Consider the following 15,605-nt stretch of genomic DNA (forward strand, 5'->3'; position numbering starts at 1 on the left):
AAAGTTGCCTCACAGGTAGACAGGCTGGTTAAGAAAGCTTATTGGGTGGTAGCTTTCATAAGTTGATGGATTGATTTTAAGAGCCGCGAGGTAAAGATGCAGTTCTCCAAAACTCTGGTTATTGGGAGCACTGTGTTCAGTTCCAGTTGCCTCATTATAGGGAAGGCATGGAAGCATTGGAAAGGTTGCAGAGGAGATTTACCAGGATGCAACCTGGTTTAGAGAGTGTGTATTATGAGCAGAGATTAAGGGAGCTGAGGCTTTACTCTTTGGAGAGAAGGAGGATCAGAGGAGGCCTGACAAGGGTTTACAAGATATTAAGAGGAATAGAGTAAACAGCCAGAGCCTTCTTCCCTGGGGACCACTGGTCAATACAAGAGCTTTAAGGTAATGGGTGGGAAGTTCAAGGGTGGTATTGGAGGAAAGTGTTTTTACCCAGAGAGTGGTTGGTGCGTGGAATGCATTACCTGGGTCAGTGTTGGAGGCAGGTACATGGGTGAATTTCAAGAGACAACAAGACAAACATATGGAGGAATCTAAAGTGGAGGGTTATGTGGAAGGCAGGGCCTGAAGGTCGGCACAACATAGTGGGCCGAAGGGCCTGTACTGTTCTATGTTCTAAATCTGCAGGTCTTTCACAGCATCCATAGGAGGTAAAGATATATAACTAATGTCTTTCTTCAAGGTATGAGCAAAAAGCAGGCAGGCATCTTAATAAAAAAGTTGCAGGGGGAGGATTGGTGGTGGGAGAAGGTTGGAAAGGGCAAGGAGAAGAGCACAGGCTAACAGTCAAAATGCCATAATGGCCATGGATAGGAGGGCATGAGAGGAAAGGCGAGAATTGATCGGGGAGGTGGGGGGGGGGGGTGTTGGTGGTTCTGTGATTGCAGAGCTGGGGGAAAGGAGAAAGAGGTAAATGGAAAGAGAGAGAGGGACAGAGCTAGAGAAAATAGGGATAGAGAAAGGGGAGAGATTGACGGGAGGGTTTAAGAGAATCTGAAGAAGTCAATGTTAATGCCGTCTGGTTGGTGGGTGCCCAGACAGAATATGCCAATTATATGTCGAACACTTTGTGGAACTATCATTTGCCAGGGCCTTCGCACCTGCGTTCATGCTGCAGTGGAGTTGCTCAGGTATACCTCGGCTAAATCTATCACTGCACCCGCACCGTTTGCCCACAAATAGGGTGGAGTCAAGGAGACATAGCAAAAACCTTCCGGGGACAATCACTACCTAAGTTAACGGAAGGAAAAGGAAATGAAAAGAATGGACTCAGTGGAATTTCTGGTGTATTTTTATTGAATGACAATTGTATCCTAGATTTTGTACCTTAAATGGATGGGAGGGGGGAGGTAGAGAGGGTGGGATGGGAGGAGGGATGGGGGGGGGAAGAAAATGGCACTGTATATGTGTGAAAAGGAAAAAGTGTGTATCATGGTTAATGTGATTTATGGTGTGAAAAATAAAAAATTGAAAAAAATTTAATAAAAAAAAAGGAGACATAGACCAGCACTTTGCAGAAGCCAGGCCTTTCTGACCAGAACGTTTTTGATGATCAAGTCCAAGTTCACTTATCATCTCATTATAACCCGATGAAACAGCGTTCTCTGAATTTTGGTGCAAAACACACTGTGACAGAGTATTTAGAGGTGGTTTGGGAGGAATTGTTAGAGCAGATTGCACACAAACATTTTAAAACATACAATATTTGCAGGACTTTTGCAGAGTGCTTTTTGCAAGAGGCAACAAAGTATTGACATTCAGCTTGCTTGGGAACATGTGATCTTTGCAGGCAGCAGAGAAGAGTTTTGCTCTCAGAGAGGGTGAGAGTAAAACAGAGAGGAGAGACACAGAAATTAGTTCCAGAGGGACAAGCTGGCAAACTTTGGAAGGATGCCTGGTCAAAGGAGAAGACTGGTGGTCTGAAAGGTGACCTGAAAGAAAGAGGATCGTCTGGAGAACCCTGAAGTGGGCAAGTTTTGTCAACAAGACTGATTGAGAAGGAATCAGTTGCGGATGTCCTGGAAAAGGAATCTCTCTCTGAAAACCAGCAGGAACCCTCCTGAGTGGTAACCATTTGCCTGTTAAGCACCAAAGACTGGTGAACTTTGTTAATGCTAACTTCTGTGCACAGTCCAAGAATTGCCTGCAACCAGTGAGATTGGACTGTGATCCAAAGAGCTTCTCTAATCTTAAATATACATTACACACACCTGCACTTAGTATTAGAGGGGGGATTAAGTAGTTAGGTAGGTTAAGTAACAAGTTAAAGTTCAGTTCTGTTTTCTTGTTCAAATATAATTTAAAACTACTTTTGTTTAAATAACCCTGTGGTGCATATCTATTGCTACTGGTTTTGGGGCTCCTCTGGACTCTGTAACAACACAGATAAGCAATGCATAAGCAGGACAAATATACATAGAGAAAAATAAATATTGTTCAATAAATAGCAGAGTCTCATATGTTTAGTCTGAGCAGTTGATTTAGTTGTTTGATATTCTCACTGCCTGTGGGAAGAAGTTGTTCCACAGCCTGGTGGTTGGTGCTGGGTCTGATACTCCTGTATCTCCTTCCAGATGGGAGTAGTTGAAAGAATCTGTGCGCGGGGTGGAAGAGGTCCTCAAGGATTTTGCATGCACTCTTTAGACAACAGTCTCAGTAGATCTTGCCAATGAGGGATAAGAAGACTCCAGTGATCCTCTCTGCCACTCATTGGACCTATGGGTTGACCTCCGATCCATTCCTTTGGAGTAACCGTACCACACTGTGATGCAGCCGGCCAGAATGCTCTCGATAGACCTCCTGTAGAAGGTTGACATGAGAGTGGCTGATAGCTTTGCCCAATTCAGTCTTCTCAGAAAGTGCAATCACTGCTGTTCCTTCCTGACAAGTGAGGAGATGTGTGTCCATGATAGGTCAATAGTTATGTGGTGGAACTTGTTTCTCCCCATTCTCTCTACTACCGAGTTACTAATGTGTGGTGGAGGGTGGTCATTCCTGGTCCTCCTGAAGTCCACGATCATCTCCTTCATCTTGTCCACATCGAAGCCCAGGTGGCTACTCTTGCTCCATTTCACGTGATTTTCCACTTCTTCTCTGAAGTGCGACTCATTATTGTGGCTGATGAGGCCAATGACCGTTGTGCCTTCTACAATCGTGATGATTTTGTTGGAACTGGATCTGGTGATGCATTCGTGGGTCGGTCACATGGACAGGAATGGGCTGAGCCCTGAGGTGCTCCAGTGCTCAGCATATCAGTGCCCGATGCTCTGGTACCGACCCGGACAGATAAACTTGACATGTTTGCCTGCATTTATTCCATATCCCTCTCAATTCTTCTTATCCATGTATCTGTGCAACTGTCTTTCAAATATTGTAATATCCACCTCCACCATTTCCCATCATAGCTCGTAGGATAAACCCACCAGCCTCTGCGATAAAATTGCCCTTTGTGTCTCTTTTAAGTCTTTACCTAGTCACCTTAACTCTGTGCTCACTTGCTTCGGATTCTACAACTCAGGGAGAAAAATAACTCTCTTATTTATGATTGTAGAAAGCATCATTTGAATAGCCAAATTTGAATAGGCTTTGAATAGCCAACTTGGCACAATCAAAGCAGGGGTTTTGCCAGTCTTTGACTTTGACTTCAACAATACAGCCTATCCTTATCCAATTGCAGCAAACTTAACAGTCTCATACCCTTCCCCTCGCTTCTCAGCAGCCCTGCAACTTTTCTCTCTCACATGACGACCCTCCACTTTGATTTTCACTTTGCCGCTGACCTACAATGTGGAGTAGTTGACTGTGGACTATTAACCCACTGATACAGCATTGGTGCCTCAGTCGTACTGCCTGGCACACTTGCTGTTTCACTGCTCAGAGACCCAGGCACAATCCCAACTTCCAATGCTGGTGACCGCCCGGCTGCTCTGACTCATTCTCGAGAGATGTGTGGGCTTGTGGATTAAGGGTGGCACGGTTAACGTCACAGTAAATCAGCACGGTTAGTGAAGTGGTTAGTGCAATGCCATAACAGCTGCAGTGACCGGGATTTGAATCCGGGTGCTGTCCGTAAGGAGTTTGCACGTTCTCTCCGTGTCTGCATGTTCCCCCTGGTTTCATACTGTATGACCCAGTAACTATAACCGTATCAGAAGGAAACCAGTTACAGTCCCATTCTCTGATCTTTCCCCAACCTTTCTGATATGATATGCTAATATTATGGTAATGATATGCTATGGTAATAATGTGTATGATGCAATATTGTGATGCTAGGATATGATATGATAATTTGTATATAGTGATGTCATGTGGTGATGTGATAATGAAATTATATTATGTTAATGATATGCTATCATCTTCGTGGCTTGGCTTCACGGACAAAGATTTAGAAAGGATCATAGACATGGGCATGGCTTTCGGGCCTGCGCAATGGATTATTTTCGGGGGAGTGCAGTGTTCGCAGTACTGGACCTGTCCTTTACACCCGGGGTATATCTGCCATGGCCCATCAAGCTTGGATGGTGTGCTAGTACAGATTCTATCACCAATGTGTATGTGGTAGGGTAGGATGACTGTGATTGGCTGAGAGCGTAGCTACGCCTACTGGCAGGTCGTAAAGAGTTGCTCCTAGCCAGACCAGGTCATTCTGGACTGGTCGACCTACTTGTGATACGTTCCAGTCTTCTAGTTAATAAAAGCCTTGGTTTGCATCAACAAGCCATTGATTCTTTCGACGCGCTCTACAGATGGTAACAGCTAGTGTTAGGGTCGTAGGTGTTACGTCGGAGTGTTCTTCTCCTAGATGGGTGGCCTGACAAGGCTAACGAGCCCCTTATGCCCGGGTTTGAAATCAGAGTTGTCCTTCTCTTAGGCTGGCTGCCAACCAAGGCTAATGAGCCCGGCCCACCCGTCTGGTTATACCGTCGGACACTTGGACGTAGAAAACTTGTTGAAAACGTGGTGGGGGGGGGGGGGGGGGACGACACTCCAACAAGAAGGTGTTACTAGGCACGCAGTAATGTAGGAGAGACCATTTGCAGTGAGCTCCTGCCTGGCAAGCCGGACAGTGGACACGCAGCAGTCACTGCCCCGAAAAAAGAGAGGCGATGTTGGCACACCTTGCTCCCATTGATAATGAGACTCCAGTGTCTGAGTGTCATCTTTTGCCCATAGAAAGTAAACAGTGCTCTGTGTTTAATCACGATCAGAGCCTACTCTGCCTAAAACATGAAGTGATTTTCAATAGTAGGAAGCACTTTCCCTGAGCTGGTGGGACATCAGGCTCCCCATAAGTACAATGTACAGATACACCAAAATTCTTTCTTGCCACAGCCACCCAAGTATGTAAAGATACACCAACTTCAACAGTATAAATTACCATGATGTGCTCTGACTCAGAATAAGATCATCAATATAAAAGGGTAGATAAATAGATATTCCCAGATGGGGCTGAGTGGGAAAATGGATCAGCTCATGATTAACTAGTGGGACAGACTCGATGGGCTCAGTGGCCTGTTTCTGCTCCTATCTTTACCAAACCAGAGCACCTGTGGGAAACCAAGGAGGCAAGAGAAGGAATTGGAAAATTCCTCACAGTGTACCAAGGGCAGGATCGAACTCACCACTCGGAGCTATAAAGCAGGAGCACTAACTACTGTGGCTCTGTGCGGACCATGCTGAATCGACCACGGCTTCCTACTATTTCAATTCAATAGCCTTGGTGTTGATTTAAAATTGTAATCATGGGAATTCATCTTATCTTACTTAATCACTCATAAACTTCAATGTACTTATTTAGAATTGGTTGGTTTGATTTTGTTCATCACTCAATAGAATGTATTTTCTATCAACAATTCCATTTTATTCTCCGGATTAATTTGATGAATTTGTTCTCTTGTAGTTTTTGTTTGCTTTGTTATAACTTTCACATCAAGACTGGATTTAATTCTAGATGTTCCTTTAACTTGCATTCACCCTCACCAAACAGCATGAGCTTGGAGCATCGGCAGAAGGACTGCAGCGGTTCATGAAGGTGGCCCATCACTACCTAGTCAGGAGTAAATAGAGACAGACCATCAATGCTGGCCTTGCCTTTCACAGCCTCCTCACACACAAGCACCAGAGAGTGCAGATACTGGAATCTGGAATGAAAAAGAAAACAAATCTCTGGAAAGACTCGGCAGGTAAATTGGCATCTGTGGAGGCAAAGGGATGGTCCATGTTTCAGGGTGAGACCCTGGGTCAGGGCCGAGAGGGAGGGTGTTTGCAATTGTGCTTTGCAATGAAGAGGCTTGAAACCAGTAGTTTAAAAACAACCAAGAACTTTATTAAAGGAATACAAACCGCCATATAGCGCGGGAGAGTCTGGAAGAGCTCCTGCTCCCGGCCAGCACTAGATTCAATTGGCACGCGTCACTTCTGGTCTCACGCCTGCGTAATGAGCGGGCCCAAGTGTCGGGGTCCAATCGCAATTCTAATGGGGCAAGAACAGCCGATTGCAGCGGCTGTCTACAGAGGGGTTACAGACTTCTTCCCACTGGCAGTGAGAATGCTGAATGACCAAGGGAACTGTTCACACCAGCCATCCCATTCACAAAACAATATTTATTTATGTATTTATTCATATATACGAATACTTTCCCTGTATATGGATGATTTGTCTTTGTGAGGTAAGTCTGGTTGTGTGTCTGCGTGCTTTGCACCAAGGATTGGAGAACGCTGACAATAAACTTGATCTGACAGATTTTGGGGGGTGGGGAGTGATAAGTAGAAATAAATTTAATGGGTCCTAGAGATAGATGGGGAGATGGAAGGTAGAGCCGGTTACGTAGGTAGGAGGTGGAACCAGGCAAGGGAGGGATGCTGGGCAGATGGTGGCAGGATCAGGATGGGGGAGGGGTGGGTATTGGGTCTTGGTTACGAAGGAGGAGGGATTGATAAAGTGAACACAGGAAGGGAGAATATACTTAAATGGGAAAGGAACATAAGCAACCCAGCATTGGTCATAACCTACCATTTGAACGAGTCAGCAAACAATGCTGCACTCAGGCAGACCCCGGTGGATGAGGGACAAGGAGTGGCTGCGTCAGGCCTGCCTACTGATGGCTGTGCCCACAGCCAGCTGGGGAACCACTGAGGGGAGTAATGCTTCCAGGCCAAGTGAGATCCCAATAAAGTTAACCTCGTTCTCCCTCACCTCCCAGCCCCACTAGCACCTGGGAGAACTGCACCTTGTTCCTGGGTAGTGGTCAGGAGAGGGGAGACAGATGCAGAATCACTGGAGGGTTCAGGCTGGAGACCAGGTGAACGTCCAGCTGTGAGGTTTGTGTTCTTCTCGCACACCACTGCCTTTCACCCACCTAGACACTGGCTGGTCTTGGAATAGGAAAGAAGTGACTCAGTAATATTTCTGGAGCATCAAAGTTACTGAGTTACTACTGAGTCACTCATAGAACATAGAACATTACAGCACAGTGTAGGCCATTCGGTCCTTGATGTTGTGTCAACCTGTATATTCCTACTGAATATCAAGTAGGAACCCAAGCTGCTGGCTTATCTATGCCTCTCATAATTTTGTAGATCTCTATTAAGTCATCTCTCATTCTTTTACGCTCTAAAGAGAAAAGTCCTAGCTCTACTAATCTCACCTCATAAGACTTATTTTCCAATCCAGACAACATCCTGGTCAATCTCCTCTGCCCCCTCTCCATAGCGTTCACATCCTTCCTGTGATGAGGTGACCAGAAATGGACACAATACTCCAAGTATGGTCTCACCAGGGGTTGTTGAGTTGCAACATGATCACTCGAGTCTTGAATGGATGAATGAAGTCTAACATCCCATGGGGCCTTCTTAACTCTCCTATCAACCTGTGTGGTAACCTTGAGAGATGTATGGATTTGGATTCCAAGGTCCCTCTGTTCTAACACACTGTTAAGTATCCAACCATTAACCCTGTACACAGCCCTTAGGTTTGACCTTCCAAAATGTACCACCTCACACTTATCTGGATTAAACTCCATATGTCACTTTTCTGTACAAATCTGCATCCGGTCAATATCCTTTTGTAAACTACGACAACCTTCAACGCTATTTACAACTCCTCCAACCTTTATATCTTCTGCAAATGTACTGACCCATCCTTCCACTTCTCCCAGGTTATATATAAAATTCACAAAGAACAGGGGTCCCTGAATAGATCCTTGTTGTACTCCACTAGTCACTGATCTCCAGGCAGAATACTTTCCATCCCACTCATCATCCTACCTGCAAACCAATTCTGAATCCACACAGCTAATGTCCCATGGATCCCCTGCTTTATGACTTTCTGAAATATTCTCTCATGGGGGACCTTGTCAAACACCTTGCTAAAATCCATATAAACCACCCTAGCTTCATCAATTTCATTTGTTACCTCTTTAAAAGACTCATTTAGGTTCATGAGGCACAATCTTCCATTCATGAAGCCATGCTGACTATCCCAGAGTAGACTGTGCTTCTCCAAATCCTCATAGATCTTATCCTTAAGCATCCTCTCTAATAGTTTACACACCACTGACCTAACACTCACTGGTCTATAATGCCCATGATTCTCCCTAGTACCTTTTTTGAACAAGGTTAGCACATTGGCTATTCTTCAATCTACCAGCACCTCCCCTGTGGCCAAGGAGGACACAAAGATCATTGCCAATGCCCCAGGTCTCTCTTTCCTCCCTTCCCACAGAAAGCTGGGGTATACCTCATCTGGCCCCAGGGGCTTATCAATCTTAATGTTTTTTAGATCCAGCATTTCCTCTTTCCTAATCTCAATATGGCCCAGCACACAAACTTGTTCTATTTTGACTCCATCCTTGTCCAAGGTCCTTTTCTCTGGTGAATACTGATGCAAAGTATTCATTTCGGACCTCTCAAATCTCCTCCACCTCCAGGCACATGTTGTCTCCTTTTTCCTCCTTCTCATCATCCTTCTTTTCTTCATGCATGCATGGAATACCTTGTGATTCCCCCTTAATCCTTCTCATGTCCGCTTCGAGTTCTCCTAAGTCCTTTCTTAAGTTCCTCCCTATCTACCATATAAATTCTCATGAGACCTTCCTGTTTTCTTTCTTTTCTTCCTAAAGTCTGCTTCGTTCTTCCCCTTAATTAGCTGCCTCACTTGTTTTTCAAACACAGTTCCCGTTTCCTACCATCTTTTCCCTGTCTTAGTGGGACACACCTATCCAGAACCCTAACAGGTTCCCTGAACATCCTCTCCATTACTTCTGTGCTTTCTCACATGAACATCTGTTCCCAATTTACTCTCCCTAGTTCTTGCCTCATCCCATTATAATTAGCCCTTCCTCAATTAAACACTTTCCCACTTTGACTGCTTCAATATTTATCCATAACTATGCTAAAACTCAGGGAGTTGTGGTCACCATCACCGCAATGCTCCCCCACTGAGAGGTCTGTCAACTGACCAGGTTCATTACCCAGAATTAGATCCAGTATGACCTCTCCTCTAGGCAGCTGGTCCACTGACTGTGTCAGAAAACCTTCTTGGACACAACCAGACAAATTCTGCCCCATCTGTCCCTCTTGCAGTCAAGAGGTGCTCGTCAATATTTGGGAAGCTGAAGAACCCATAACAACAACTTTCTAATATCTGCACTGTTGCAAAACCTTCCTACTTATCTGTTGGTGTCCCGAAGGGTTTTGGGGGCATATAGACTACTCCCAGAACAGTGATTACTCCCTACTTATTGCACCCATGTGGACTCAGTAGCCATTTCCTCCACAGTGTCCTCCCTTTTTACAGCCATGATACTATCCCTGATCGGGTAAAAAAACTGCAAGAACCACTACTCAAAACTCCGGCAACCCGGGGTTAGATGCTGACCTCTGGTACGGTTGGAGGGGAGTTTAAAAATTCTCCTTGTGAACTGGGTTTCCACCAAGTGCTTCAATTATGTCCCTTTTGACCACAGACTCAGAGATTGGAATTGAATTGATTTTTTTCCTGCCGTGTATTGCATGTTATTCATGCAAGTCAACACATATTTCAGAACAGCAAGTAATGCAATAGTTAAAAAAAATGCAGGGTATAGTGTTACCAGACGTCAAAGAGTGCAGGGTATATTGTAGCGAAGACAAAGTAAGATGTACAGGTAATCCCCGAATTATGACCATAATTTGGAATGAAGGATTGGTCGTACCTAGAAATGGATGCAAGTCTGGAATTTGCCCACGTGTGTGGAGTACCAAAGTCTTAAAGCAAACTTTTTTTTATCAAATCTTTTATTTGACAATCTATAACAGGGATACAGGGCATGTAAGAGCCAAAATGTGCATGCTTTCTTTGTTAGTTGCTGTCCTGGGGTCCATAGGCTGGGGGCAGCCATCTTGATTCCTGTGCACATGCGCAAGTCTTCGGCTGGCACATGCACAGGGTGGTTTTGCTTACTGGAGTTCAGTTGGCACATGCGTGAGAGTTAAGCACCTTGACAATATTGAGAGTTAAGGGTGTAGGGTGCTTAATTCTCATGCATGCGCCAAACAAATTCCAATACACGAACCCACCATGCATGCACCAACTGAACTCCAATATGCGAACCCACAATGAATGCACCAACCGAACTCCAATATGCGAACCCACCATGCATGCGCTAACCAAAGACTTGCGCATGTGCACAGGAATCAAGATGGCCGTGCCCAGCCTATAGACCTCGGGATGTCAATAACAAAGTGAGTACGCACCTTTTGGCTCTTTCGTGCACTGTATCCCTGTTATCTTTCTTTTTCTTTGGCTTGGCTTCGCGGATGAAGATTTATGGAGGGGGTAAATGTCCACGTCTGCTGCAGGCTCGTTGGTGACTGACAAGTCCGATGTGGGACAGGCAGGCACGGTTGCAGCGGTTGCAAGGGAAATTTGGTTGGTTGGGGTAGGGTGTTGGGTTTTTCCTCCTTTGTCTTTTGACAGTGAGGTAGGCTCTGCAGTCTTCTTCAAAGGAGGTTGCTGCCCGCCGAACTGAGGCGCCAAGATGCACGGTTGGAGGTGATGTCAGCCCACTGGCGGTGGTCAATGTGACAGGCACCAAGAGATTTCTTTAAACAGTCCATGTTGCTCTTCTTGGTGCACCTCTGTCTTGGTGGCCAATGGAGAGCTCGCCATAGAACACAATCTTGGGAAGGAGATGGTCCTCCATTCTGGAGACGTGACCCACCAGTACATTTTGGTCTTCAGCAGCGTGGTTTCGAAGCTTGCGGACTCTGCCAGCTCGAGTACTTCGACGTTAGGGATGAAAGCGCTCCAACGAATGCCGAGGATGGAGCGGAGACAGCGCTGATGGAAGCGTTCTAGGAGCCTTAGATGATACCAGTAGAGGACCCATGATTCGGAGCTGAACAGGAGCGTGGGTATGACAACGGCTCTGTACACGCTGATCTTTGTGGGTTTCTTCAGGTGGTTGTTTTTCCAGACTCTTTTGTGTAGTCTTCCAAAGGCGCTATTTGCTTTGGTGAGTCTGTTGTCTATCTCGTTGTCGATCCCTGCATCAGATGAAATGGTGCCACTGAGGTAGGTAAACTGGTTGACCTGTTTGAGTTCTGTGTGCCTGATGGAGATGTGGGGGGGGGGGGGGGCTGGTAGTCGTAGTGGGGAGCTGGCTGATGGAGGACCTCAGTTTTCTTCAGGCTGACTTCCAGGCCAAACATTTTGGCAGTTTCCGCAAAACAGGACGTCATGCGCTTGAGAGCTGGCTCTGAATGGGCTACTAAAGCGGCATCGTCTGCAAAGAGTAGTTCACGGACAAGTTTCTCTTGTGTCTTGGTGTGAGCTTGCAGGCGCCTCAGATTGAAGAGACTGCCATCCATGCGGTACCGGATGTAAACAGCGTCTTCATTGTTGGGGTCTTTCATGGCTTGGTTCAGCATCATGCTGAAGAAGATTGAAAAGAGGGTTGGTGCGAGAACACAGCCTTGCTTCACGCCATTGTTAATGGAGAAGGGTTCAGAGAGCTCATTGCTGTATCTGACCCGACCTTGTTGGTTTTCGTGCAGTTGGATAATCATGTTGAGGAACTTTGGGGGACATCCGATGCACTCTAGTATTTGCCAAAGCCCTTTCCTGCTCACGGTGTCGAAGGCTTTGGTGAGGTCAACAAAGGTGATGTAGAGTCCTTTGTTTTGTTCTCTGCACTTTTCTTGGAGCTGTCTGAGGGCAAAGACCATGTCAGTAGTTCCTCTGTTTGCGCGAAAGCCGCACTGTGATTCTGGGAGGACATTTTCGGTGACATTAGGTATTAGTCTATTAAGGAGAATCCTAGCGAAGATTTTGCCTGCAATGGAGAGCAGCTGACAAGGTTGTCATCCTTGGTGACTTCAACGCTCGCGTCGGCAAAGACTCAGAAACCTGGCCAGGAATCCTTGGCAAGCATGGTGTCGGCAAGTGCAATAACAACGGGCGCCTCCTGTTGGAGCTCTGCACAGAACAGCGGTTTGTCATTACTAACACCATTTACCAGCAGAGAGACAGCCTGAAGACTACCTGGACGCATCCCCGATCCAAACACTGGCATCTCCTGGACTACCTTCTGGTTCGAGGAAGAGACAAACGAGATGTGCTCCACACCAGGGTCATGCCCAGCGCGGAATGCCACACTGACCACCGGCTTGTTCACTGCAAGCTCAACCTTCACTTCAAGCCAAAGTTCAGGAAGAGTGGAGCCCCCAGAAAGAGGTTCAATGTTGGAAACTTGCAGTCAGAGAAAGTGAAAGGAAACTTCCAGGCAAACCTCCAAGCAAAGCTCGAGGATGCAAACTGCCTCACGGACACGACTCCTGAAACCCTCTGGGATCAGCTGAAAATGGCCTTACCGCAATCTACTGAAGAGGTACTGGGCTTCTCCTCCAGGATAAACAAGGACTGGTTGACTGGTTTGTCGAAAACAACCAGGAAATCCAGCAGCTGTTGGCAAAGAAGCGATCTGCCCACCAGACTCACCTTGCAAAGCCTTCCTGGCCAGAGAAAAAAACGAGCCTTCCGTCTCGCATGCAGCCATCTTCAGCGCCAACTCCGGGAGATCCAAAATGAGTGGTGGACTAGCCTCGCCAAACAAACCCAGCTTAGTGCCGCATTGGCGACTTCAGGGGTTTCTATGAGATGCTAAAGGCTGTGTACGGCCCCTCACCCCAAGTTCAAAGCCCGCTGCGCAGCTCAGACGGCAAAGTCCTCCTGAGCGACAAGATCTCCATCCTCAATCGATGGTCAGAACACTTCCAATCTCTTTTCAGTGCCAACCACTCAGTCCAAGAATCTGCACTGCCCCAGCTCCCTCAACAGCTCTTGAGTCTAGAGCTGGATGAGGTCCTCACCCGGGAAGAGACATATAAGGCAATTGAACAACTGAAAAGTGGCAAAGCAGCAAGTATGGATGGAATCCCCCCCAGAGGTCTGGAAGGCTGGCGGCAAAACTCTGCATGCCAAACTGCATGAGTTTTTCAAGCTTTGTTGGGACCAAGGAAAACTGCCTCAGGACCTTCGTGATGCCATCATCATCACCCTGTACAAAAACACAGGTGAGACATCAGACTGCTCAAACTACAGGGGAATCACGCTGCTCTCCATCCCTGTTATAGATTGTCAAATACAACATTTTATATTTTTTCTCATATTTTTTTTAAAAAAAATCAGTCGTATGTGCAGAAGGATGAAAGTCATGTAGGTTGCAAGTCGGAGAGTACCTGTATGGAGAAAATTACAGTTAAAACAGTGCAAGAGCATCATCGTTTTACCCAGGAGAGGTTCACATAAGATTCTGATAATTGCAGAATCTGTTCTTGAATCTGGAGGTTTGTGCTTTGAAGTCTCTATCATTTGCCTGGCAGAAAAGGAGAAAAGAATGTGTGACAGGGTGGGATGGGTCCTTTGATAGGCTGGCAGGTGTCCCAACACTGAGGAGGGGGGGGGGTCTAGAGCCAGTGGTTCTCAACCTTTCTCTTTCCACTCACATACCACCTTAAGTAATCCCTTACTAATCACAGAGCACCAATAGCATAGGGAAGTACTCGAGATGGCAGAGGCCGACAGCATCGAATCCACGCTGCTGAAGATCCAACTGCGCTGGGTAGGTCACGTCTCCAGAATGGAGGACCATCACCTTCCTAAGATCATGTCATATGGCGAGCTCTCCACTAGCCACCGAGACAGTGGTGCACCAAAGAAGAGGTACAAGGACTGCCTAAAGAAATCTCTTGGTGCCTGCCACATTGACCACCGCCAGTGGGCTGATATCGCCTTAAACCGTGCATCTTGGCGCCTCACAGTTCGGCAGGCAGCAACCTCCTTGGAAGAAGACTGCAGAGCCCACCTCACTGACAAAAGACAAAGGAGGAAAAACCCAACACCCAACCCCAATCAACCAATTTTCCCTTGCAACCGCTGCAACCGTGTCTGCCTGTCCCGCATCGGACTTGTCAGCCACAAACGAGCCTGCAGCTGACGTGGACATTACCCCTCCATAAACCTTCGTCCGCGAAGCCAAGCCAAAGAAGAAATGTGAGTGGAAAGAGAAAGGTTGAGAACCACTGGTCTAGCCAAAGTTGATGGCAGGGAGCATGGCCTGAGCTGAGGTCAATTGGACACCGTGTGTGGCGCAATCCATGGGAATGTGTGGGAGAAAAAACTGCCGGGGGATGGAATTCCTCCATTTGCCTGCATGGACTCAGCGTTTGAAGGTGGTGCAGGGAGATTTGGAAGAACTGGAATGGGGACAAACAGGAGGCAATCAGGCCCTAAATAAGCATTTTTATTAATTCATTGAATAGATGCATTCTGACGAAGGCTATTTCCAGAGTTAGGGCATCAGATCTATCCTGCTGGGGAATGCTGAGCTGTGATAAGGGAGCTTGCGTTCACCGAAGACAATCTATGTCTTTATGATCTATGGAAGGCAGCAAGGCATAAAGGGAATTAGAGAGGGCAATCTGACATCTGCAGCATCATAGCCGCAGCCCATGGTTCTGCTCTTGGCCAAATGCCAACCCTCCCCCTTCTTCCCTCCCCCACCTCTCCCCCTGCTGTGCCTTGCAAGAGAATCTGAAGTTATTTCTGTGAAAACTGGACTTGTAGGAAATGTCTGGCTCTGTGGCACCTCTGACCTCCAGCTGAGGGCAATTGCTTTTTCGGTCAAAGAAATCAGTAGGTAATTTAGATACAGGAGAGAGCCACAGATTCGCATCCAAGTCATTGGTGGAGCTAATATCACCCGATGGCAAAGGATGGCCTGTTGAGTATATGTCAGGTCCCGTTGATCCCATACTCCCACATATTTCTTTGCAACTTATTCATTCCCAAGTGCCCATTATTCATGCCTGATCCTCCCTCAGCCATCTTGACTTTACAGGGGCTAACTTACCAGCACATAGAATCGCAGAGACAAAGAGTTTTATCCTTTCTGCTTAACTCGTGTGTTAAGAGAAAGAGAATTATGCTCATAGTTGGTTCTTGTCTTTGCGGAAAGGTTTTTTCCGGGCAAACAATGCCATGAGGCAGTGGTCAGCGCGGCACATCCTTGAGACTGAGAGACAAGGACTCAATGGATTTTGTGGGCTGGTCCCCTGAGCAG

The 15,605-nt window shown here is 46.6% G+C and overlaps 1 long non-coding RNA gene across 4 annotated transcripts in view; it reads left to right on the plus strand.

Moving 5' to 3' along the window:
• The first annotated feature begins 3,711 nt into the window (after positions 1-3,711).
• LOC138735559 (uncharacterized) overlaps positions 3,712-15,605 on the plus strand; it is a 97,006-nt gene continuing 85,112 nt past the window's right edge. The window contains exons 1-2 of one of the 4 annotated variants that reach the window (XR_011339768.1): positions 3,712-4,003; positions 5,990-6,185. This is a non-coding gene — a long non-coding RNA (uncharacterized lncRNA). Of the gene's footprint in view, positions 4,004-4,400; positions 4,524-4,621; positions 4,752-5,989; positions 6,186-15,605 lie in introns of those variants that run through there. The other 3 variants (XR_011339769.1, XR_011339770.1, XR_011339771.1) reach the window with 3 other exon arrangements.

The sequence above is a fragment of the Narcine bancroftii genome, chromosome 6, assembly GCF_036971445.1.
Source record: "Narcine bancroftii isolate sNarBan1 chromosome 6, sNarBan1.hap1, whole genome shotgun sequence".
NCBI classification, from domain to species: Eukaryota; Metazoa; Chordata; class Chondrichthyes; order Torpediniformes; family Narcinidae; genus Narcine; species Narcine bancroftii.